The 25,553-nt window shown below is 36.4% G+C and overlaps 1 pseudogene across 1 annotated transcript in view; it reads right to left on the bottom strand.

Annotated features, from left to right (window-relative positions):
- Window positions 1-25,553, bottom strand: part of LOC149154710 (callose synthase 9-like) — a 241,198-nt pseudogene that overhangs the window by 198,723 nt on the left and 16,922 nt on the right. Inside the window, exons 2-12 of the transcript XR_016262850.1 lie at window positions 14,481-14,578; window positions 14,123-14,286; window positions 13,740-13,863; window positions 13,308-13,418; window positions 12,852-12,977; window positions 10,144-10,233; window positions 9,603-9,700; window positions 9,347-9,464; window positions 8,879-9,004; window positions 6,508-6,584; window positions 6,310-6,388 (exon numbers count right to left, since the gene is read on the bottom strand). The product of XR_016262850.1 is annotated as a callose synthase 9-like (transcript). The remainder of the gene's footprint in view (window positions 1-6,309; window positions 6,389-6,507; window positions 6,585-8,878; window positions 9,005-9,346; window positions 9,465-9,602; window positions 9,701-10,143; window positions 10,234-12,851; window positions 12,978-13,307; window positions 13,419-13,739; window positions 13,864-14,122; window positions 14,287-14,480; window positions 14,579-25,553) is intronic.

Below are 25,553 nucleotides of genomic sequence, written 5' to 3'. Positions count from 1 at the left end.
GGACATTGATATTATTATCTTATCTTATATTATCTTACAACCCTCGACCCACCATATAGTGACGAAGGTCACAAGGGCGTTGTTGCACCCCATGAGCCCCACAACAAACCTCCACAAGTCAAATACCTCTAGAATATCAACTTGAATCAATAACAACCAAATAGGGAGGATAATTTCATAATTTGCTTTTGTTATATAATACAATAGTGAGAACACCATTCGAGAGAACATGTCAAATTCTACTACAGCTAAGTTCAAAGCCAGAAGAGAGAGGGAAGTGTCTCCTTCAAGTCCTTGATAACTCTAATGCACCCAAAGGTCGTCTAGAGACTAGCCTAGAATGAAGGGTCCTTATCGCATAATCTTCGAGGGATCCTATAATGTTCTCTTCAAATTGAAGGTCAATAAGAGACGAAGTAGCCTATCCAACCCCGTGGGCTATAGTCTTGATGAAGGAGTAAAAACCCAATTTTTCCTAATTTAGGGCAAAAGAACCCAGAACTAGGGTTTACACGCACAACCCCTCACATCTTGAAGCCCATGGAGGAATCTATAAATAGAGAGGGGTTGAGATTGAATCATCATCATCAATTATGGATCATATCATCTGATCAGGAGATTAGTCTCACTACAATAGCAATGCAGGATTAGCAAGACAGCAATAGCAACAGTAGTGTCAAGTAGATCAGAGTATGCGCAGTAGTATGGTGGACAGTGAGAGCTAGTTGCATCACAGATGTCAGACAACACTGGCATGATTAGTCCAGCTACCAGATGTTCTTTTTCTCAATATAGAATGGAGGAATATGTTGGGGAGAGATAACACCTTCCTCGTTAAGAGGGAGCGTTATATTTTTGGTAGCATCCAATAGGTGTTCTAATCTCTAAGGTGTCAGAGAGACTAAGGAACATGAGATCTCCAATACCCAAAAAAATGTTTCGCGAGATATGACTTTGAAACACCTTAATTAAATTAATTGATCAGATAATTAAACTTTCCTGAGTCTAACTTAGGAAAATTGGTTAATTAAAGTATATTAATTAAGGAGATCGACTTATGCGCTAGAGACTTCCAAAAGTGACTTGGATCAAGTCTAAGTTGATCTTAGCCATTGATCACGATTAGATCTTGGTCGTTGGTGCTCCAACGAGAGACTATAAGAGAGTCAATGGGGCTTGGAGAAGACGCACCAAAGGAGCAAGAGAGCAAGACAGTGCAAATTTCCCAATGCGCAGCATTCAATGAAGGAAGAGTTCGAGCCAACAGAGCATCAGTGAGAGGATCAGCAGAAATTGGAGAGAGGGCTTCCTATGGAGGTTTCCACTTAAATTTGCAAAGGTCGAGTCCACCAGTAGGTAGCAAATCTTGTTTTCCAATTATCGGATTAGATCTAGAGGATAGAGTGGGTTGCCTAATGAGAGTGCAAGATCAATAGTTCTCAGTTTCTGGCGGATGTGTATTCCTGCAACAACATTTTTTGTGCACATTTACTAGAGGAGGCCAAGTTTGATTTTGCAAGGGAAACAGAGGGTTTCCAGGTCGATCTGCCAGTGGGAGTGGTGGAGTAAATTTTCTAGAGAGCAAATCTATGTACTCTCTAATTTGTTGAAGATAATAAAATATAAACCCTCATCTGTTGCACTAGTTTTCCCTTGGGGTTTTTTCCCAAGACATTAGTCCAAAATTTGGAGTCATTTTATGTGTGTGCATTATTTCTCAATACCTGATTTATTTCTACAACATTTATTTTATCTGTGAAGATTGGAGTAGTGAGTTATTCGTTATTTGTCATTAATTAATTAACAGAAGACAAATAAATTGCATCAATTAGAAGAATAGTTTCTAGTCTATTGCAATCATGGATTTTTCACATTAACCACAATTGGAAAATCATGTCTCAAACTAAACCAAGACCCCACAAACCAAACCCCTGGGTAAGTGCATGTTATGGTTGATCTAAATCTCTTCCCCTATGAAGTGAAAGTGATGAGGAAATGACTTAATCCAATGTATTACATATCATTATTTTGGTCTTGCCAAGGTTAATAAGCTGTAAAATATCAAAAAATTGTGAACGGGCATCTAGCTTCAAGTGTATTACATTTTTTTCAAATTCATAAATATAAAGATTGGAATATCATATTGACACCATCAAAACTCAAGGGAACGTAGAATCACCATGCAAGTACCTTGCTCTCACAATGCCAAGGGACAAAGTCACATGAACACCATAGGAACAATTCCGACACTCAATAACAAACTCACTCAAATCTTTGATAGGGAAGGATTCAAAAAGTGAAGAATGGAAGTGGGAGAATAAATTTGGAGAACTAGACAATTATCAATCCCCATCTATTTGAAAATTCCATCTCATATACTAGGAATGGATCAATACAAAGTAACCATACAAAATATCTTGAAACCCAAAATAGAAACCTTAAAAGCATCTCAAACATGTCTAGAAGAAATTGATATTCCTTAGGTGGTTCAAAGCTCAACCAAGTCTTTGAAAGTCAACAAAATACAAGCACCAAACACATATGTGAACTTTGAAGTTTATCTTGAAAAAAAATAAAAGCTCAAAAATGCTCTAACACATCAAACTCATGCAATAACTTGCACTAACAAGTCACGGGTAAATCCAAGGATAATATAAGAGCACTCATCCACTCAAATAGCACAAATTCCAAGAATAAACTTGTATGCATGCTTGCAGTAGTTTGTTGGTCAAGCAATCTCCAAACAAAAAAATGTGCTTTTGTCACAAAAATAACACAAAATCAACTTGGATATAGATCCAAAACTTACATGATCCCATCTTTAAAAAAGCATGCCAAAGATATCAACAATGGATTTATTCCCTTGCCCTACCAAGTCACAATAACTTGCACCAAGTAAACATAAGCGTACGACTCATTCAAGTTAATATTGCTATTGATAGACCTCAAGATCAAGAGAAAACACAGTGGATAAGACTCCAAAAAGCTAAATGGATAAGATATCCTCTACCAAAAATGTATCCTCATGGATTGATTCACCTACTCTACCAATGCATGGTACCCTACACTCACAAGTAAAGATAACCTATTGTGCAATGTACAACTTATTCAACCTACTACTACAATATGAGACAAGATGCTCCATGTATCCCAATTATCAATATGAGACAAGATGCTCCATGTATCCCAATTTTGACCTAACTTTTCACTTTATCAAAATTATTTTGAATTTTTGGGCTTTATTCTACATCACTACACAAACCCATCCATTATAGCACTTTCTAAAAATAAAAACCCTGAAAAATATTGCTAATTTTGTGGTCATTTGAAGCAATTATCTTGTCTTGTCTCGTCTCCTCCAAAAATAATATGTGGAAACCTTATTGGTTTCCCAAAATAACAAGTTTCTAAAAACAGAAACTGTCCAAAAATAGCAAATTCAAAAATCTAATAATACCCATTTAGCAAACCACCAAATGGGTACTCAAAATTGCAATCAGATGCTAAAAATAGTAAGTTTCTAAATAATAAAAGCTTTCCCAAAATAAGAATCTCAAAATCGGAAAGTGCCCACTTGAAATAATCATCATCCCATGCATGCTCCAAGTGTTGTATGCAGCATGCATGCATGGGAGCCCTGCTAAAAATTGAACTGAAATCTGCACCAAATAAGGTGTCCCCAAGTGTCACTCTGAAATCTATGGAAGTAAAACTCAACTCAATCTCAAACATGGCCGCAAAAGATGTCCTCATGAATGTGCCAAAGCTTTAATACTGAATAAGCCAAAGGCAAATTCAAGGTTACAAGGCTAATAAATCTTCCCTTGTAACATCAACGGTAGCCGCTATAAATGGGAGAATAATTTAAAAATCGATTTCTGGAATTATTATCAGCAGGATACTTGCCACTCACTGATGGGAAGCAAATGCAAGCAAAAGCAATTCACAAGTAAATTACATCAAAAAACAAAAAACAGAACGCAGATAGAATCGGCGAGAGGACAGAAAATTCACAACCATGAGGATATGGACTAAGAATCCAAGCATGAATGCTTGAGAGACTTGCAACTCCCACAAGGAAGATTAGTAGAAGTAATCCTATGCAACAGCAGAGAAATGAAATGAACTAAAATAAAGATAATGGAGTGCTAGAAGCAACTCCATTATAACATAATAGATGAAGGAAAACCAATGCTGCATGCACAGTAGTGGAAGAGATGGACAACTGGCAAGATAAGAATCTAAGCACAAAAGAAAAAATGTGAGACAATACATAGGTTCCTCAAAAAAAACCGGAGATAGAATATTCCTCAAAGTTGTAGGGAAAGAGCTCAAAGAAAAGTGTATTGAAAAAGAAGTACATGGAACTCCAATTCTGTATCTCACTGAAATAAAAGAACAAAAAAACCAGAGATAGAATAATCCTCGAAGTTGTAGGGAAAGAGCTCAAAGGAAAGTGTATTGAAAAAGAAGTACATGGAACTCCAATTCTGTATCTCGCTGAAATAAAAAAAATCAGAAAAAATAAACAGCTAAAAATATGTGGAATACTAACAAAGAACATAAAACCTATACACAGAATTACTTTTACAAGAGAAGCACAACCTTCACAGATGTGGTATCATTGTCCCAACCAGCTCAAGATGAGGAGTTGTTTGCATCCATTCTTGTGAAGATTTAGGGAACAACTCCCTGTGTTTCCACTTTTCTGTAAACTAGTAGGATAATGAAATCAGGACGTTTGCATAAGCACTCTGGAGTCTGAATGCCATGGCTATAACAAGAGTATCCTACTATGTAATAAGCTCTACTTCAAATTAGTCACCGTTGTGCAGAGTATCTGGTGCCTATTCTGCAAATTGTCAAAGTCTATGTATCTTGCCCCAAGTATTTTACATAATGGCATTGCTGCACCAGCCATGTAAAGTATTAGATGGTTACTGTGATTGGCAGTAATTGCACCCCAAGCATATATAGCTAATCCCAAACTTACTCTAAATCGAGGTGGGAACTCGGCATGAAACTCAGCTCCAAGAAATCACGAAGGAAATACAATGAAGTCATTACTCAAGAATACTAGTTAAAATAATCAGAGATGACAATTTAAGCATTCACAGTCACATCCTCCCCCATCCCCCTCCCCTGTAGAGGTGCCTGGATACATGTTGGATTTGTATCTCTCTGGGATACATCTTAGATTCCTCATGTATCTGCATCTGGAAGGAATATAGCATGGATCTATGCATGATCCAGGGAGTATCTATTCCGGATAAAGCTGGGATAGATTTCGATTGTCACATCCTCACCCTAGCCCACCTATCCAAAAAATTATTGAAAGAAGAAGAATATCAAATATAAAGAATCATGGTATTTTCAAGTTTCAAGTTCAACAACTAAGCAGCTAAAATATGTCATTAAATTTTATTTGTGTTGTTTAGCCACCAATAAACTAGAGATCACTTTATAAGAGTTTTATTATGTACTTGCATATAAATTCATAGCCTCATGTTTGAAGAAATCTATCAATTACTTTTTGGCTCTTGCTGCCAGAAGGCATTTGATGTGGCAATAGTAATAGTAAGATTTTAATCAATATCCGTATCAACTTAAATTTTTTGCCAATATTATACAGCCTTACTGATAATAAATTCAAAAATACATTAAAGTGCATAAACTCTCATGCATGACAATCTGCTTTAGTAGGTTATATGGTATTTTGATAACTCTGCTTTTCCATCAGTATCATGCATGAACAATATGTGTGTGTGCAATCATAATTTTTGTCCTGCCATATCATAAGCAAAAAAATCTGGAAAGAACTGACATATGTACCCACTGTTGTTTTGAACCTGAACCAATCAATATCCTAGAAGCTTACCCAAAAAGACATATATCAGTTTTGCATATATTTATAACACTGCAAGCATTAAATTCATCGCTGATGTGCTTAAGAAGTTGGAAGCATTGGATGCATATCTTTGTAGAGTCCATTCATATCATATTCAAATTTTCTAAAAAAACAACTGACATCCGTACTCATCCCTGTATTGGTACCCATGTCAAGATCCATATCCTCGAAGCTTAAGTCTTATATAAAATGACATATGTCTGATCGAGATGCATATATTTTATACAGTGCAACCATTTCATATGTTAAAGATGTGTTTAAAACATGGAACCAGAACCATATTAGACAGTTCCAGGAGATTTTAGCAAAATGTTAGGCATCATCTCTCAGAAGTAAGGTCACAAACAACAAATACTGTTAGCTCAAATTTCAAAGGAATAGATTCCAGAATCAGTCAAAACCTTAGCTTTTTTGTTTGGTTTAGAGAAGAATTTTGCATCCATGTTCCAAGGCCAGCCAATTTCAAAGCAATTTGGAGACCTGCAAAGATTTCCAAATATCACCAAACAACTAACAAAATGAAGCACATAATATAGTCAGAATTTTCGTAATATGCAATCCGCAAGATAGTAGATCACCAAAAGAAAAAAGATATTTACCAAAAGTATTCATTGAAATCATCATAGTTTCGCCATGCTGAATGTGATGCCTTCCCATTATCATTATTTCCAGCCTCCTGCATACAAGAAAGAATAAGTATGTTTCTCCTGCAAAATGTGTATACATTTGCAATGAATACACATTAGATTAAAATTTAATGTCTAACACCATAGAAAATTCAAAATAGAGCTTGGAATTTTGGTACCAAGAAATACTCATTGAAAATAGGATTATTTTGGTCGGCACAATGGTTAATTAAATGATGGCGGCATTGGCCACAGTTGCATCAACAGCCCGAGGTTTAAGCATCATTGACATGCAGGCCAGAGCAATATCAGTGGCTAGGCCACACTTGGCCATCAACACAGGAGGCAAGCAAGCTGACCAGGATTTCAACCTGTCTCATCCTCACAGCAACCACTCCAAGTTTCTGCTAGAGCATAGCCCAACAGATTAAGGAATTTTGATACCAAGTAAGGGCAGCGAGTGGAGAAGCATCATGTAAAATTCATTACACACTGAATGGAGACAGTCACTCATGAAGCAGGTATCAGAGAACCTTTAAAGAATTTGTCCAATGGTCAGAGAAGCCAATTCCTTTAAATCTTTGTCCTTGGCAATTCTTGCAAGGATTTGGAATGCTTGGCAGATAATCACCAAGAAATTGTATTGGGACTTTGACAGTCAAAGGAAAAGCTGGTACAAAGCTGCAATATATACATCACCTTTACCATCACCTCAAAGACAGCTAGGAAAACTTCCCAATTTTATTAAGAAAATATTCCCTATAAGAGGATTCCAAACGTGGGGCAATTTGTGGGAGAAAGAGGTCCACATGTTTTGACTAGAGAACTGTGAAACACTTCAATGCCTTGCCACTGCAGACAAAACTACCTGCTTGGAGCTTTGTGAAGATATACCAAACTCTAATCTTTTTTAAACTGCAGCTACACGTTCAAGAGGATATTTAAGACTGGAGTTATTAAAAGCCCCTCTTCTTCTTTGCCATGGAAAACCATACAAAAAGAAAATGCTAACTCTCCAGTCAAAAAAGACTTAACAATAGGTAAGGGGTTCAGAATGGATTAAAAGATCTCAGGCCATACACACATGCATGCACACCTGAGCCTTACGCTGGTTGATAATCAACCAAAGCCTAGCTGTCAAAGCTAGACTTCATAAATCAAGGCTAATAAATGAGATGTACTGTGTACATTATTTGCAAGGAGGTAATAGTCAAACATATTTTTTAAAACTAAATTGCTTAGGCTTTGTGAAGAATCAAAATGGATTCATCAATATGAAACCCTCTTAGTTAAGCCTCTAATCTGTAAGTGAGCAATCCTTGGAAAATTGTCGATGGTCAGACAATATGCCAGGAAGAAATGGAGTACCATCCTGTTAAAAGGATCTACATTTCTTTGGAGCCAACAGTTTATAGAAACCTTGATGAATCTATGGACTGCCACGCTTTAACTTGGAGAATTCATTTCAGTTACAGCTGATCTAGTTGTGTAACTGTCAGCCAGGAAGGGCATGTATAGAAATGATATAGTTTCTCTTGATTTGGTACAAGGTGGACATGTTGTCTGTTTGCCTGGGTTAGGAGAGGGAGCAAGATTGACCCCCACCTGCCATACAAATTGTCTCCATCGTAATACAAGATGAATGTTTCCAGAAAAATAAAAATAAAAATCAATTGAAAGAATAGGTATTGCAGGCCTTCAAGGTAAAGAATAAGTCTCACAGGCCATCATTTTCAGCAATAAGACAACAACAGCAAACGCTATGTGCATGGGAAGCTCCTAAAGGCTTACTGTACTTTGGGAATAAATGGGCAAATATAATTCAACAAAAGGGATGAGATTCGCAACCATTTTCTGAAAGTTTGAATTGGCCCAAAAAACAATCAGTTGTCAACTAGGCTCATATGGATGCAGCACACAGGCTGAGATATGGCTTAACAATAGGGTAGTTGCCATAAGCAAAAACAATATCTACAGCAAAGAACGGAAAATTGCTGAAAACAATCCTTGAAACTCCTGTGTGCATCATGCAGAATTGGAATATGCAGAGTTCTATACATGTGTTATGTGAAGCAAGATCCTCATCCTCTAGAAGATAAAATTAAGAAACAAGATCAGTTTGAAATACCGTCACACACACAGCTATTAAGTTGCATTTCAGGCATACAGATCATTCAGGCAAGATGTTTAAGAGAATACCAAAGACTGAGCATTGGTTGGATACAAATAGCAATTTTTAATTAACAAATCACGCTTTCCTTACCAAAATAACTGACATGATAGTGCAATCCAACCATGTGAATATAAAACTACCATTTTCAGTCATAATCTCAACAAACATTACCGCTGCTATAATCCCATATACTGGTGAGATGATTTGCTGAAGGAAGGATACACCATTTTCACCAATGCAACACTTAGCCTGTTGGGCCAATCGTTGCTGTGAAATTTCCTCGAGTTCTCTTGCCATCTGCACCCATATCAATTGGATATCTGACTCAAAGCCTAAAAAGCATAATAGGATAATGAAGAAAATAATAACAAGAAAAGGAACACAGACGACATAAAACTAATGGGACTTTTTATTTTTCTCATGTCTGTTAGTAACTTAGTACTCTAAAACAAGAGAAGATCACAAAATCTGTAACGTTTACACTGCAGAATACCAAAGCTATAAAGAAATCTGAAATTATAAATATAATATAAATGAATTTGGATACCTCCATAACCAACTTGTTCAATCAAAATGTGAATCAAGATCATAACAGCTTTCAATACTAATGAATTTGCATGGTAGAAATGACCTGCTTACATTGTGAAAAATATAGCAAATGCATTCAGGCAAATAGCGAACGTTGGCAGCTTCACCCCAAATCAGGTAGTATAGAGCAATTAGCATCAGCTTCTTTTCTTTGTTTAATGCATCCAAGCTGCACAGACATGAAGCAAGGCATTTTGTTATAGATGGGGCAACCTCAGCAGATTATCACATCAAACCAAAGATTACGATGAAGCACCACCTAAACTTTTCATGTAGCTAAGCCATTGGGAACAAATAACACACATACCTAATCCAAACTGGACGTCTACGCAAATATTTACACCATTTGATATAATTATCCAAAGCCTTTGTGAAGACTTCCTGAATCGGTGCTTCATCAACACTCTGCAGTGAGAAAATCAAAAGGATTGAATGCAGGGCAATGACACTTGTATTTACTAATGCTTCTCATAACATTCCATGACAGTTCAAATAACTATTTACTTGAAAATTTGATTCTGCAGTGAGGAAAAATAATTGCGCTGAATGCAGCCTGATAATGCTCATCTTTACCAATGCTTCTTATAACAGTTGAAATTATTTATTTAACTGGCAATATCAAATTTAAAAAACAAAAGAAAGAAATAAAAAAACACATCCCAAGATTTAAATGGTAAACTACTGTTATGCATGCATATAAATTCATTAATCAGAAAAAAGCATGTATGTCCAATTTCATCTGTAAGAAACAAACAGAGCCATTGCATGTTTAAGCATGCTGCAAAACCCTGCTCTAAAAGAAGCAATAAGCCAACATTTCAGAGGGTGTATGAGGCCAAGCAAATTACCGGTTCAACTCCTTCAGGTACACTGTAGCGAGCTTGTGCATTTGCAATCAGGAGAAGGATATGCTCACGCTGGTTGTTAATGTTGTCTTTCTGCATTTTTTCAACGACAGGCGAACAATTATTCCAAATCTAAAAGCAAATGACAATATCTTATACTGATCATAAACATCTAAAAAGCTGTGTGGGCAGTGATCACAACATTTTCTTCAATTATTCACCCTGTCCTTTGATATTCATGCATTAAAATATTTAGTGAAACTTTTTGGTGGACAGAAGAAAACTCATAGAAACTATATTATAAAAGACAATTGAACTCTACTGAAGGTTAATAAATCACAAATATCCCTCTTCACATAAAATGTCCAAATCTATAAATCAATGGAGATTTCATTAAGATCGGCATTTCTTGACCCATTCCTCATATTCTTACAACTCTTATGAAAAGATATATTTGTCAGTTTTGGTTGCTCTAAACTTGTTCTTGATTCTCCTTCAACTGTATAAGTGCTAAATGTGTGAGCACTCAGGAGCACTGTGCTTGGAAGGAGAGCGCTTCATGGGAGAGAGTCGCAATGATGAATGTTTGTTCCAAAGCCCATTCTTCATCTATTCAATCTCTTGGACTAGAAGGGCACACTTGTTGCATAAAATATGTGGGGTGGATGAGTAGTAAGTACTGAATTCAGACTTGTGGGTGCAAAAACATATGTGCAGTAGGTGAGTTGGCAATTGCAGGAATGTGACTACCTACTCTACATATGTAGAATGCTCCACTTATGCACCCATTCTCCATTTGTGGACTCAGTCTAGGGTTAGGGCATTACCTTACTTGTAAGTTGTAACTCACTCCTCTTACTTTATAAAAGAGAGGAGCATATCACTTCATTATTATTAAGAAGAAAGGAGACAGCATAGAGAGAATGTAAGTCTTCTTGTGTGATTCTTCTTTTCCGTTTATGAAGCTTTTCAAGAACGAAAAGAATCCAGGTTTTGCTAGTGATTAGCATGTGATGCCCTAGTTGGTGTTTGCTATGTTTGTGAGAAACTTTGCTTGGGATAAGTTGCAAGGATTTTGTATTTCCATCCTGGGATGACTTGAATTTTTGTGATGTAAAGCTTTGCTTTGGATATGTGAAAGAACTTTGCATTTCCAGCTTTAGATGAGCTGACTTGTAATGCAATCACCTTCATGTCAAATAGAAGATGTGTTTGAACTTTGCTGTCCATATCCCTAGTTGGTGTTTGCTATGTTCGTGAGAAACTTTGCTTGGGATAAGTTGCAAGGATTTTGTATTTCCATCCTGGGATGACTTGAATTTTTGTGATGTAAAGCTTTGCTTTGGATATGTGAAGAACTTTGCATTTCCTGCTTTAGATGAGCTGACTTGTAATACAATCACCTTTCATGTCAAATAGAAGATGTGTTTGAACTTTGCTGTCCATATAGATCTGATTTTTGGGTAAATTTGCTGCTAATGTGCTGATTTAATGAGCAGCAGGGCTGATGCTTAGGTTATCTAACATGCTTAACTCGCATTTTCAGATCTGATTTTGTTGCTGATTTAGATGTTGTTTGCTAATGTAAATTTCAGATCTAATTTGAAGGTCAGATTTTTCCCTAAAGGATGTTGAAATGATCTAACAATTATGTATTTGCGGTGTCTACACACTGGATGTGGACTTTAATGATTTCTGTTGCAGATTTGGAAGTTTGATTAGGGTTTTCAGAGAACTCAGATTCAGCGTAGGGCTAAAACATTTTTTGGTGCAAATCCCTGGCATTTGAGAGGACATGCAAAAACTTAACAATATTACTTATGACTATCTAGGATCTTTTACGTAAGAAAGATATGACAGTTTGGTTTCAACTGATTCCATTAGCTTATCTTTGGGAAAACATATTTGAAGTATTTAACTTCATTGGCATTAATAAAATACCTCGAGCTATATTAACCCTTTTTTCATAAAGGCTTTGACTACCTTATGCATTTCATACAAAATTTCAAATAATTGTTTGAAACTCCAACACAGAATTTCAAATATTCTGTAGATACTAGAAACTGCACAGGAAACACGACTTAAACAAGATTTCAGATTTGAATATCACTGAGCAGCAAATCCTTTACCAGTCATAATAGAATTGAAAACAATCAGCATCAGCCAAGATATCACATTTCAATAGATTTGCAGTGGTCAGTGGGGAAAATGCAATAATATTACTGCAAAAGCCATATGTACAACTCTAAGAACATAAGGTCAATTGGGTCTAGCCTGAATAGTTGTGTGATGAGTATTATCATCCCCACCCAGGTTCTATTACCATATCTGATGTGACAAGGCTATGAGCTTCTACAGAATCCACTTTACCCTGGGTACCATCCTCAGCAAGAGGATAAGTGCCCAGTGAGTTTTTCCAGGAAATGCATTTAAAACCAAAAGAGAAAATTAAAAACAAAAACAAGATAAGATGCACAGTAAATACATAGCACGTGCCAATAAGATAAGATCACTAAGATAATTATATTAATGTCTGATGAATGACCACAAAAATAATTCAATGGGACTGAGTATAAACGATATAAATACAATGTTGGCGTGCAAGCACAAATCCTACAAATGAAAGAAATTGATTCTCTGAACCATACAAAAAAATTAAAACATGTCAGACTTTCAATTAACTAAGGATAGAGTTCCTTTGACATCCAAACCTGAAAACCAAAAACATACTGCAGAAGGTCAAAAATATCCAGGCTCCGTTGCTGAGGCTTTGGAAAATCATCGGGCAACTGAGGCATATCCCTGGACAGCCTTAATGCTGCAACTGCAGCCTTCACCTGGAATGTAGTATTACAATAACCATAAGATGTATAGAGCCTTCTAAGATACTCTTGATCTCTCTCCTCAACTAGATGAATGAATACACATCCCATATACCCACAAAATGCATAATTCTCAGATCAACAAAGAAACAAGAAAACATCCAAAACACAGTAATTGATAAAAAAATAATTACTCCCCATTTATGCCAAGGAAAAGGAAAGAAAAAGCCATGGGCCATTTCTAATGCATGAATCTCCACACTCATTAATCAGCTTCAGAAGCAGCTCTTGTGATTCCATTGAAACATTTGTGCAACGTGTGTAATTGAATCATAAGTATGTTACCTCTGGGAAATAACCAATAGCATTTGTTATTGCAGGTGCATCCAGGGGCACAATATTGTATGCAGATATTTCTTCAGTCATTGCTGCGTCTGACTGCATTACCTTTTTTAACTGATGGAAAGGATGTTGGCAACCTGTTAGCCTTCTTCATATACACTTATTTAAGACCAAGAATGAACATAGGAAATATAGATCAAATATTTGTAAAACAAACATTCACAGGAGAATCTAAAATTTGAGATTGAATCCAAGTAAAGCCCATGCTGCTACTGCTACCGCCGACCTTATATGCAATTACACTAAAAACAAATGGGTCTTCTTTTACTGTATAGCACTGGAAACATATTGCAACTATAAAGACGACAATGTACAGTAATGACTGAATAAGCGATGCATGCTACATAGTAAAAAGATAAAGATGTTACACTTTACCTCATCAGGTATCAGTATGTCTGCTTCCTCAGGAGTTGTATCCTTGCTGAGGGCCTCCACAACCTCACCTAGAACCTTTAACGTTGCATAAACTCTCTTCATCTTTACAGCTCTACGCTCCAACCTGAGACAAGATCCAGAAATAAATTAGCATACTATAATCTTGATGTACCAAGAAATGTCTCACTCATTAAGCTATCCTCTCTCTCCAACTGATATCAGCCTTTTTGCATCACAATAACCCTAGCGGTGATGTTATGCTTCAAATTCCGTGGCATAACAAATTCCTATAACAATGGATATATCTATGATTATTATTAATGCCTGGATTTGCACTCTGCACTATGTGGAATAACACAAGAAGTTGTTTCAAAGGAATATACTCTTTTGGATCACCAGTAAAAGCACCAGACTCCCTCCATTTCTTCTCCTCTTCCTGAAGTTCATCCACTCTGTGCCTCTCTCTATACAACTTGTAAAACTCTCGTAGCCGAGCAATATCCTGGCTTCGATCTATTCTCACCCCATCCTTTTTCGCAAGCTTTTGCTGCAGCACATTCAAAGCAAACCTTTTATAACATATGACAACTAATCAGTAAGAAAAGAGTGCATGACTATGAATATTAAACATATAGATGATTGTATTAAATAAGCCTGTATAGTGGTACGTGATTCATATGCAAATATAAAATCATCAGAGGAATAATACAAGCACCAATACCCATAACATCTTCAGCTTACCTTGATGACAGACATCAACCCCGTCTTGAACTGCAGAACACCTCTGCCCACACTATTGGGGTCCAAGTTTTGTGCCAATGAGTAAGCATGTTCACACACTGCAGCACAGAATACACATCTTCAAACATCCTCCAAGCTCTAATATCTTTAAAATAATAGCATTGTTTTAGTCTTTAACAAGGCCAGGAAGGTTTCTGCCTGGAAATCATCAGAATCAGTTTCATATAACACAAGTATAGATCATAAATCTCGATATTAATTTAGTAGTTCTTAGAATTGATTAAAGTCATTCAGGAAATGGCCACAAAAGAAATGCATGGTAAAATATAAATCCTTCCATAATCATGTCATGGCATAGAATAGCTGGCCTAGTTAGGGCAGAACTGTTTGTTAAAGTTGTCTGCAACAGTTCACCACCATCTTCGACCTGTTGCACTCAAATTGCCAGAATTCCAAGGAAGTGGAAGTACCAATTTTTTCAACTAGAATCGGATCACATATCAGCAATCCCTATGTCATAGTCATCTCATTCTGCAAGTTATATATTGTAAATGATCTTAGTAAAACCACGAGTCTAAGTAACGACCTAGGTAAGCATATAATTTGATGACAAATTCCATCCTATGAAGTTTTTTAACCTCACTGATTACCTGTGTTTTTCAACACGGCTAATCAGAAAAGTTTTTTCCCTCCAGCTTAAACCCCCAAAGCCAGGGTGAAATTTATTGTCAAATTATTAGGCGAATCCTAGTGTTTTAGTCAAGTCTAATGTAAAAGTGGTTTGGGAATAATTTATGCTAATTGGCTAAATTATTTTATTGTAAATCACTTGGTTTACTAGATCATATTGAGTCGCATATGGGTTTTGTGTCTTGAGGGTCTAAAACAAATGTGTATTCCCTCTTTGAGTCTTTAAAATAAAAATCATATGTAATAGAGGGTTGGAAAAATAATTAATCCCCTCGTGTAAATTAATTAATTTTTCTGGCAAAATAAAATTAAATCCTAAGCCATAAAATTAATTAATTAGAGTCAAAATTAAAATGTCTAAGAAAGTAAATTATCCAAATGGAAAAATTCGTGGGTCTTGAAAGAATCGATTTTTAAAAGTCCTCCATCAAGGGAATATTGTTTTTTTCAAGAAAATTTGGACTCTTGGACCTTGGTGGTTAAATCGAAGTCAAATTTTTTATGAAATTAGCTCTAAATAATTAATTTTGAGCTAATTAAAATATAATTAAATGATAAATTCGAAAATTCCTCAAAAATAAGAAATCAAAGGCCAACATTAAAAGATCTTGAATTGTTTATCAACGGCCAAAATTATTTTGACAAGAATCAAAGAAATTAGCCATTATTTTTCAATTTGGAGGATCTATCTACAAATTAGAAAGCCATATGAGTCTCTAGTCATCTTGATCTCTAACTAGAATTGCTTGTTGAAGCATTGTGTAAACTATTGTTTCATTGGGAAGTATTTTTTGTATCATAATAAAAGACTTTGGGGTGCAATTCAAGGTGTTCTTGTTTATTGATTCGTGGTATGTGTTGACTACGGCCATTTCTATGTTGTTCTGAATATTGGTAAGACTCGTTTTTTATTAGATGGAGATAAAATCATACTATTGATAGCTTTGGACTAATATTAGGTAGTTTGATTCCCCATGTGATCTAACAGATTATTTTTTGAGATAAATACATAGTGTTTGCAAGTAATTCGGTCCTTGGCAAACTTGGGCAAGAATCATTGTTACTTGGATCTCTAGTTTTTTATATGGTGGATTTAATCTTCCCTTGTGCTATAGTGAATCATTAATTTTTCTGAAGCATTTTAGTCATTCTTTCAAGTAAAAAATATTGAAAATTTTATTTTCTCAAAATCCATTTAAAAAACTATGTATATTTTGTAAATTTAAATTGTAATTTATTTTTTCTAACTTGGGTTGGGGTTTTAGATCTATTTTGTATATATTTGGGGTTTAGGTGTTTTTATTTTTATTTTTTGCAAGTTGGATCAAGAGATCAAGTGAGAGAAGAGCTAGATCTAGGCCCTTGAGGGTAAGATCTAATCTCTAGACAATTTTGCAAGGCCATTTACTGAAGATTTAACGACAAAATTCAAATTTGAAAATTTTCGAGACACAGGTTTTCAATTTTTGGCCTCCTCTTGCTATTTCAGCCTTCGATCTATCATTTCAGCTCTTTTATCCCCACAAATTGGCTTTCCTTAGCCTTATTCTCCAATTATTGGCTTCTTTTGCCCCAAAAGTGACCAGAAACCCTAAGTTGAAGTTTTAACGCTAAATATTTGGCAGTTTTACAGGATTAAGATCTCAAAATTCATATCTAGCAAGCGACAAGGTAATCCCAAAATTTCAACAATTTTCAATGGTGTGATCTTCAAGCCCATGGGCCTAGGGTTTGACCTCCAAATCCTCATTTTACTTTAGTCTCATTACAGCAGTTAAATCACAAATAATTAGGCCCTAAAATCAAATTTTATATGGTCAAAAATTGTTTAGAATTGCAAAATCTTCGTTTTTACAATTTTTTGCCACTTGGGCATCTCTAATTTAACCTAGATCTAACATTTTAGCTTGCTAGAAACTTCTGCATAACTGTAAAAAATCAGATCTCAACATTTCCAAATCACATTCAAATTAAAGTCTAAAAAATCTGAATTTTCATTTTTTCAGCAAACTTACTATTTTTAGACATTGTGGGGATTATCTGTAGTATTTTCATATTGTTGATCTATCATTAGTATATTGTTGTCATAAACTTATCAGTTCTGAAAATTGTTGAATCTGACATTTTAGCTTGCTAGAAACTTCTGCATAACTGTAAAAAAAAATCAGATCTGAACGTTTCCGAATCACATTCAAATTAAAGTCTAAAAAATCTGAATTTTCATTTTTTCGGCAAACTTACTATTTTTAGACATTGTGGGGATTATCTGTAGTATTTTCAAATTGTTGATCTATCATTAATATATTGCTGTCATAAACTTATCAGTTTTGAAAATTGTTGAATCTGACATTTTAGCTTGCTAGAAACTTCTGCATAACTTTAAAAAATCAAATCTGAACATTTCCGAATCACATTCAAATTAAAGTCTAAAAAATCTGAATTTTCATTTTTTCGGCAAACTTACTATTTTTAGACATTGTGGGGATTATCTGTAGTATTTTCAGTTTGTTGATCTATCATTAATATATTGCTGTCATAAACTTATCAGTTCTGAAAATTGCTGAATCAAACTCTTCTAAGCCCTCAAATTGGAAATTTTCAAGTTTTCATGTATTTTGCCATTTCTGGAAGTATTGGTTATCTATTTTTGGCAATTTTATTTTGCTAATATGTCATTGTTTCACTACTAAAATAAGTATATCAGATCTGAAATTTTCTTAGTCAAGCCCAAAAAAAATCCTAAAAATTGATTTTTCTCAAGTTTGGCAATTTTTACTATTTTTGGGCATTTTTGGGCATTGGTGCTGACATTACTATTTGTTGATCTGTGGATTATCTTACTGCTGCAAATTATACTTCAGATATGAAATTTTACAAAAAATTATATCTTGAGAAAGCTAACATGCATATTTTTTAAGTTGGCATAATTTTGTGATCTTGGGCAAGCATAAACATTGTTGGTTTAGCATTTTCTTAATGTTGTTATAACAGTGATCAAGTCTGAATTTTCTGAATATTTATTGTTGAGATACACTTTGTCATAAATATGTGCTCAGCGTCTTGATGGACTACTGTTGGCAATTGACGTCTACTATCTTGATATCTTGGTATATTGTTGAAATTTGCACATCATATAGGTTAGTTAATCATTCAAGCAGTGGGTGTCCATCCAGTCATTTGGTTTCAATTCATAAGAAGCAAGAATTTGTGACTCAAGGCATTGGTCTCATAGTAGAAAATCTAATTTAATCATAATCTTGCCTAATTCCAGCCAAGTGGCTAGGTCACTCATCTGTGTCTCCCAAGTAAGTTGATTTCTCAACTTACTTTCCTTCACCTCATTCCATAGGGACTACCCCCCATAGCCTATTGTTGGGAGATAGCTAGAATGGAGTGGACAAGGATCAGAATGACAACCCCTATCCTGAACGTTGTCACGGTGCCTGTTCAATCCGGGTGACAACAAGACCAACACAGTACCCACCTGATTCATAAGTTAGGTAATACATCAAGCCCTAACATGATCACATTGATAGGACATACCTTGGCCAAACTTTATTCCAACAGGATTCTGACTCAACCAGGTTCTCACATTGAGGACAAATTATTTTTTGGGAACATGAAGCATCGTCATACAAAAGTCTATTGTTGTTTTGTAGACTTCAAAAGGAATTTGCCACCATTAGCCAACATTTATTGTTAGAGCAACTTCAAAGGTTGGGATCCTCTAAGAAGATTATTTCAGCAATTATGGCACTCAGTGTGTGATTGGAGTTAGCAAACCTTGTGGGTTCTCAATACATTCATAGCACCACTAGGTGAAACAAAGTTGTTATCTTTCCCAAACTCTTTTGCACTTGTAGATTTTGTTTGAAAATACGGTATATCCACACTAGTGTAGCTCACCAGTGTTGTGAAAAGCGCGATTAAATCGCGATTTTTTCAGCTTCCCGATCAAATCGCGATTTTTACACGAAAAAATCGCCTACTTTTTTTTGCCAATTTTTACTAAAAAAATCGCGCTTTTTTGGAATCGCGCAGGGTCGGGACAGCATAGTTTTTTAACGTTTTTTTTTGTTTTTTCATGCAATTTTTTTGAAAGAAACAAATAATTTTTGAGTGGGGCAGCTTAATGATCAAGTCTAGGCCCTAGTATGGATATGCTATTCATGGTAATGTTAAATTCTTAAAGTAGAAGTGACATTCTCCTTAATCTTCATTTTCATCCTTTTACTTAAATTTTTAACATTACCATGAAATGACTCAGGATGTTTGAGAGTGGTTCCAGCCTCATTGGATTTCATATGGAGAAAGTAGAATTTTAGATTTCATTTAAAATCCAACAGACTTATCAGTTTTTCAGGATTTCAGGATTGAGAGATTGTAATGTTTCCAGGTGACACCACCTACCCGGGCTACCCTTGCCACCAGTAGAGGACGTGGTCTACCTCCTATAGCTCCTACTTCTAGTTCTTCAGCTTCTAGAGCACATCAGACCATAGTTTTAAAATTCGGCCAATTCGAAACGGAAACGGCCGAGTTGATCCGTTTCATTGCCCAGAAATGTGACTCGGTGGAGGAAACAGTTCAGTAGGCCAGTCATGGCTGACTCGGCCAACTCGGCCGTTTCCATATTGACTCAGCCGAGTCACAACCAGTGGCCTGTAACCCCATCAAAACAGCGATTTGACATTTTTTGAATGAAATTTTGAAGTGTTTGTTGATTGGTTTGGACTCCAATGTGTTTTCTGAATTAGTTAAATGTTATTTGGGGTCCATTTCCCCCTCCCAAACCCTATTTAACACACTCAAATGCTCTCTACTATTGATATGCTATTCAAATTTCATGGTAATGTTAAATTCTTAAAGTAAAAGTGACATTCTCCTTAATCTTCATTTTCATCCTTTTACTTAAATTTTTAACATTACCATGAAATGACTCAGGATGTTTGAAAGTGGTTTCGGCCTCATTGGATATCATATGGAGAAAGTAGAATTTTAGATTTCATTCAAAATCCAGCAGACTTATCAGTTTTTCAGGATTCCAGGATTGGAGGATTGCAATGTTTCTATTGAATTTTGTCATGTATTAGGGTATGGAACTCGTATTTAATCAAGAGCACCAATCCCTCTATGTACCTTGATGTTAGTGACATTGGTTGTCGAACTCCTCTGGGATTCGCTCCCAAACCAGGAGCTTCTGAAAATATCGCTCCCGCTCCCGTTTTCGCTCTCGCTCCCCACTTTCGCTCCTGCTCCCAACTTCCAAGTAATACTGAGCCAGATGATGTTGGAAACTCTAGCAGTAGCCAGTAGTATTGGTTACAGACTTTTGTTGTAGAGGCCATTTATAGCCTCCTTGGTTATGTGTTTTTGTTTTGATCTCTATATCATCATCGTGTATGTATTGGACAATGCATTGGGTGCCATTTTGATATAATGGATATATTCATGAGCCTACTTTGATCATATGTTGTCTTCTATCTATATTCTAATGCTGTGTGTTTGGAAACATGACTGAAAATCTTTAAAATTATGTGTTTTTATAAAAAAATAAATATTTAATGTATTTTTTACAACGACCAAGTCACTGAAATCGAGCCGGCCGAGTCGATACCGAGTCGGAGTCGGAGTCGGAGTCGACCCTCGGTCGAGTCGGAGTCGGAGTCGGAGTCGACCCTCGGTCGAGTCAGAGTCGAAGTCGGAGTTTTAAAACATTGCATCAGACTCCACTGCCATCTCCACCAACACAGGCACCAGCATCTACATCTACATCTAGAGGGAAAGGGAAAATTGTGGCATTTTCTCGCAAGAGGGGCAGAGGAAATCAATAGGATTAGACTTTCATTTTATTGTATATGACATTATGACATGATGAGATACATTATCATATTTTTTGTTGATATTTTGAGGCTAAGTTGGGACTCAAGAGTCAGGACTTAATATTCAGGACATGATTCAATGTTATATGTGATTTTAGCGCTAGAAATGATATTAAACATCTTATATATTAGTTTTTTTATCATATTTATGTGTCAATGTATTTATTTTATGTTGTAGATGGTTTAGATATTAAAAAAATTGAAAAAAAATGAATATTTTTGTACCATACGATTTTTTTCCGATTTTTTCCCGATTTTTCTGATTTTTTCCGATTCTTTCCCCGCGCCGATTTAATCCCGATCGCGCTTTTCACAAAATTACACAGATCAAAGATTAGTACAGCAGTGTTTAACATGGCCCCAGACAACACAACCACTTCAGGCAATTTATTAATGCAAAAGTGATAAATTACATGAACATCTTCAACGATTGATCATCAAAAAATGACCCTCCCTATTCTTTCAATGGAGATCATGGACCAATTGGGTGCTAAGCCACAAATCAAGTGTCATTAGGATTACGGAGCTATTGAATTGAATTGAAGGAGTTTTAATGACATCCACAAGACCCAACAGTCTAAGGGACATAGAACTCCAAACCATACAAAACATCACATTCTCGAGTTTCCCTCTAAAACAACCCTTTTGCCATGAATCTTGATCAAGAAATTCACAATTTTTTGAAAACTTGCTTCCTCAAATAGCTTGCTCAAACTGTCCACCTTTAGATCACTTTCAAACTGATTATGAATGTCCTCGTAAGTTGGGCATCCCATGATGAAGTGCCATTCGATTTCAACAACTCCTTTCCTACAAAAGAAACAAGTTAGTTCTTTCCATCTTCCTTGGGGGTTATCCATCTACCAGTTTCACACCTACGATGGTGAGATTCGGTCAACCTTAGCTCTGATACCAATGTGAGAGATTTAAAGGGCAATAGTTAGGATGATTTCTCTTTTCTTGATAACCGCCTTTTGTAAGGAGTCTAGGATTAAGAGGATGTTGATAATCCCATATAATCCCGAGCAAAATGGAATTGCATAACAAAAGAATTGATCCATTGAAGAAAGTGTGAAAGCAATGCCACATGATCAAGATTTGTCAAAAATCTTGTAGGGTGAAGCAACAAACACAGTTGTGTACATACAAAATCGAGGTCCCCACAAGTCACTAGATAGCTTGACTCTTGAAGAAGTTTTCACTAGGAAGAAACCACACGTAGATGATCTACGTGGTTTCACAAATAAAATATTGTGGAAATAATACGACTGGAAACTGAGAAAATAGTGAAACACACACAATAAAATTGACACTGTTATTTTTTTACAATTGTCCCCAGAAAAACCCAACTTGGGAAAACATGTGCAGCAGTGAGGGTTTTTATTATTATGCAACAATGAAAATTTGAGTACAAGCTAGATGCACAAACTAGCAATCCGCTACAGGAGAAATTGGCCACCAAAATTAGTGAGACAAATTTTGTCTCACTCGGCACTGATCCAGCTCCAAAACTATGGGCTCCACGAAACCCCTGTGGCAGCCTCTGTGCCAACCCTGTGCAAGCACTAGAATGCTCTACCTAGAACTGCAACTGATCAAGTCGTCTACTCAATCCAGCCTCTGAGAATGTCTCACTAGCCCCTTCCGGAAATCTTCCCGGCCTCCAGCAGCTAAATCGACCCTATGTCTGGCCAAATCGAACTCTACTTCTGAAGCTTTTGAGTTGCCTCTGCGCAGCCTCACTGAGGAAACTCAACCCTCCTGCAGTTGACTCTTCGGATCTGGAAAATCTCCTCCGGACTCATTGTCCCTGCCCCTCACTCACTACTTCAATCTCTAGCTCTCCGACATCTGATTGTTGCTCCTTTGGAAATCGATCTGCCAAGGAAATCGAACTTCTAGTGTTCTGGTGTGTCTTCTCCAAGTGCCCATCGACTTCCTCTTATAATCCTTTGTTGGAGCACCAACGGCCAAGATTAAAACTTAATCAATGGCTAGGATCATCTTGGAGTCGATTGGTGTGAGTTTATAGATGATTTGCACTTTGACTTAATTAATTCTGATTAATTAACCATATTCCCTAAGTTTAGACTTAGGAAATATTTAAAAATTGGTTAATAATCCAATTAAGCCATCTTTAGGTGGAATTTCCAGAAAAAATTTCTAGGTTTTGGAGATTGCATGTATCTTAGCCTCTCCACCAAATTTCGTGGCTAAAACACATCCGATGCTACAGAAACTAATAGAAAACCCCATAGGGCACATTGTAACTTGTAAAGAAAATAATTTTTGTCATTAAAAGTGTCAAAATACCCTTCAAGGCCAAGTCAGCCTGGCAGCCAGGAAGTCAACCTATTTTTAGGAGCCATGTCCACCTTTACAAGCCTTTATAAAGGAGGGAACTCAACCTCCTTGGAAGACATTCATTCACTTACTCATCAAAGTGAAGAAGAAAAGCAAGAAGGCAGCGAAGAAGGAAGAGGACAAAGAAGACTTGTTTATGGGCTATTTCTCTCTCACATGTGCGAAGGAAGGCTAGGGTTTTTACTGTTGGACTAGGGTTTTTCTTCTACAGGTTCGATCTTGAAGAAAGAAGAGAAAGAAGGTCAACGAAGGTCACATTGGGTCATCCTCAAGCACTAGAAGAAGGAGAAAGCCAAGCAAAGGTCTGAGGAAGCCTTGGGAGGCCAAAACAAGCTCACACGTGTGGCAACAACTGCTGCTGGGGGCCGAAAATTTCAGACCTACAGTAGAGGTCGAAATTTTGAAGTTGGGGGTCGAAGTTGTCCTAATGGAAGAGATTTGATTGGGTTTGACTTGATCTAAGGAAGCACATCATCCGGAAGGGTTGGACTTGGTCTTGGAGGGTATTGGTCTTGGCCTAGAGGTCTTGGAATTCGTCAATTGAAGAATATATAAGAAGAGAAGAGATTTGTGTGTTTTCCTCTCAAGTGGAGAGGTTTTGGCCTTGGCTTGCAATCTACATTCTATGTTCATGTGCACTATTGTTCTTCTTGTTTTGGTAGTTGTTCGATGATACACAAACATAATAATAAGTGAAGAAGCTAATAAGTAGGAAAAAGTAAAAAAGACATCACAAGCAATTATCAAGAAAAGAGAAATCATCCTAATTATTGCCCTTTATATTTCTCAACAAAGTGGGCATCAGATTTGTCTAAGGGAGATCAAGAGAGAGTTGGATCTTCCAGTATCACCTTCAACTAGAGGAAGCAACCACAAAGGTACACATGGCACTTATGACTGAAGTGATGGACTCGCAAAGCATGGTTGGAAAGAAAAAGTCTTCAAATCAGATTCCACAAAAGAAAGCAGGGAAGTATTCTAGTTCAGAGGGAGCAACTGTAGCAGCGGAAAAAGTGGTAGTGTTGGAGACAAATCCAAGTGGACGAGGTTCTTCCAGAAGCACCTTCCTTGCTAAGAGGGAGTGTTGAAAAGTGTAGTGAAGAAGGTCCTTCTTGACTTATGCCATTGTCAAGAAAGACCACAAACAATCTTTGTCTAGCATGCACGAGTTCCTAGGAAATAAGACGAGTCAGGGAGCAGTTAACTCATGCACGGGAGTTGGAGGCTCAGTTTTGTTTGTCTCCAAGTGCAATTTTATTTTTGGAAAAGGACAAGTTAGTGAACTTAGTTCCTAGTTGAGGCAGGACAAGTTAGAAGAGTCAGTATGACTCAGTAACAAATCAATCACAAGTTTGAGTTCTAAAATTAACTTGTCAGATTTAGCTTGATGAAAAAGCTTATAAGGAGGACGAAGGCACCTTTGTAATTCGTTCACGTATGCACAAGTTGTGTGTGACAGAGTTCATTGTGGAAAGAGCGTATCTAGGAGCAAGCTATATGTAGTCATGTGACAAAGAATTCCTTGCAGAGCAGCGTTCAGAGTTCAGAGAAATTCCTAGGAATTAGGGGCTCAGATCTATGCCAGGAAATAGGGATTTCCAACGCTAGGTAATAGGATCTAGATAACTCAAGGAAGAGGAGCTAGATCAAGTGTTCTTGCAGGGAGTTTCAACTAATTATTAGCAATGAAGACTAGGTTGTTTTCTATTGGAACAGACTACCTTGTAAAGAGATCAATTGCTCAATTTTTCTATCAATAAAATCTACAACAAGCAGAGGGTTTTCCCTATTGGGTTCCCCAGAAAAATATTGTGTAATTGTGTCTTTATTTTTGTGTGTAATTCTACTACTTTTATTGTTGAGGAATTTTGTATCTTGGTGATAAGTTAACTAGTTCAGATTTCAGAAATCATCTTAGTTGCAGAATTTCAAGGAAATTCAACAACCATCTTCTATGTAACCCCACTTTGTTGCATTTTGCTTGATCCAACATGATTAGACAACTTAATCTCTTGATCTAACCAGGACTTACTCAACTAGCCTTCACATAGACCTATGTACAAACTTACACTTCTTAAGAGATTCAACTAGCTATAGAATCATAAGTCATTCAATTTTTTCTCGAGTATGAAATGGT

This window comes from Pinus tabuliformis, chromosome 9 (assembly GCF_031772625.1).
Source record: "Pinus tabuliformis cultivar Carrire ecotype Pingquan chromosome 9, CPIR1, whole genome shotgun sequence".
NCBI lineage: Eukaryota > Viridiplantae > Streptophyta > Pinopsida > Pinales > Pinaceae > Pinus > Pinus tabuliformis.
This window is presented reverse-complemented; position numbering and strand designations above follow the sequence as displayed.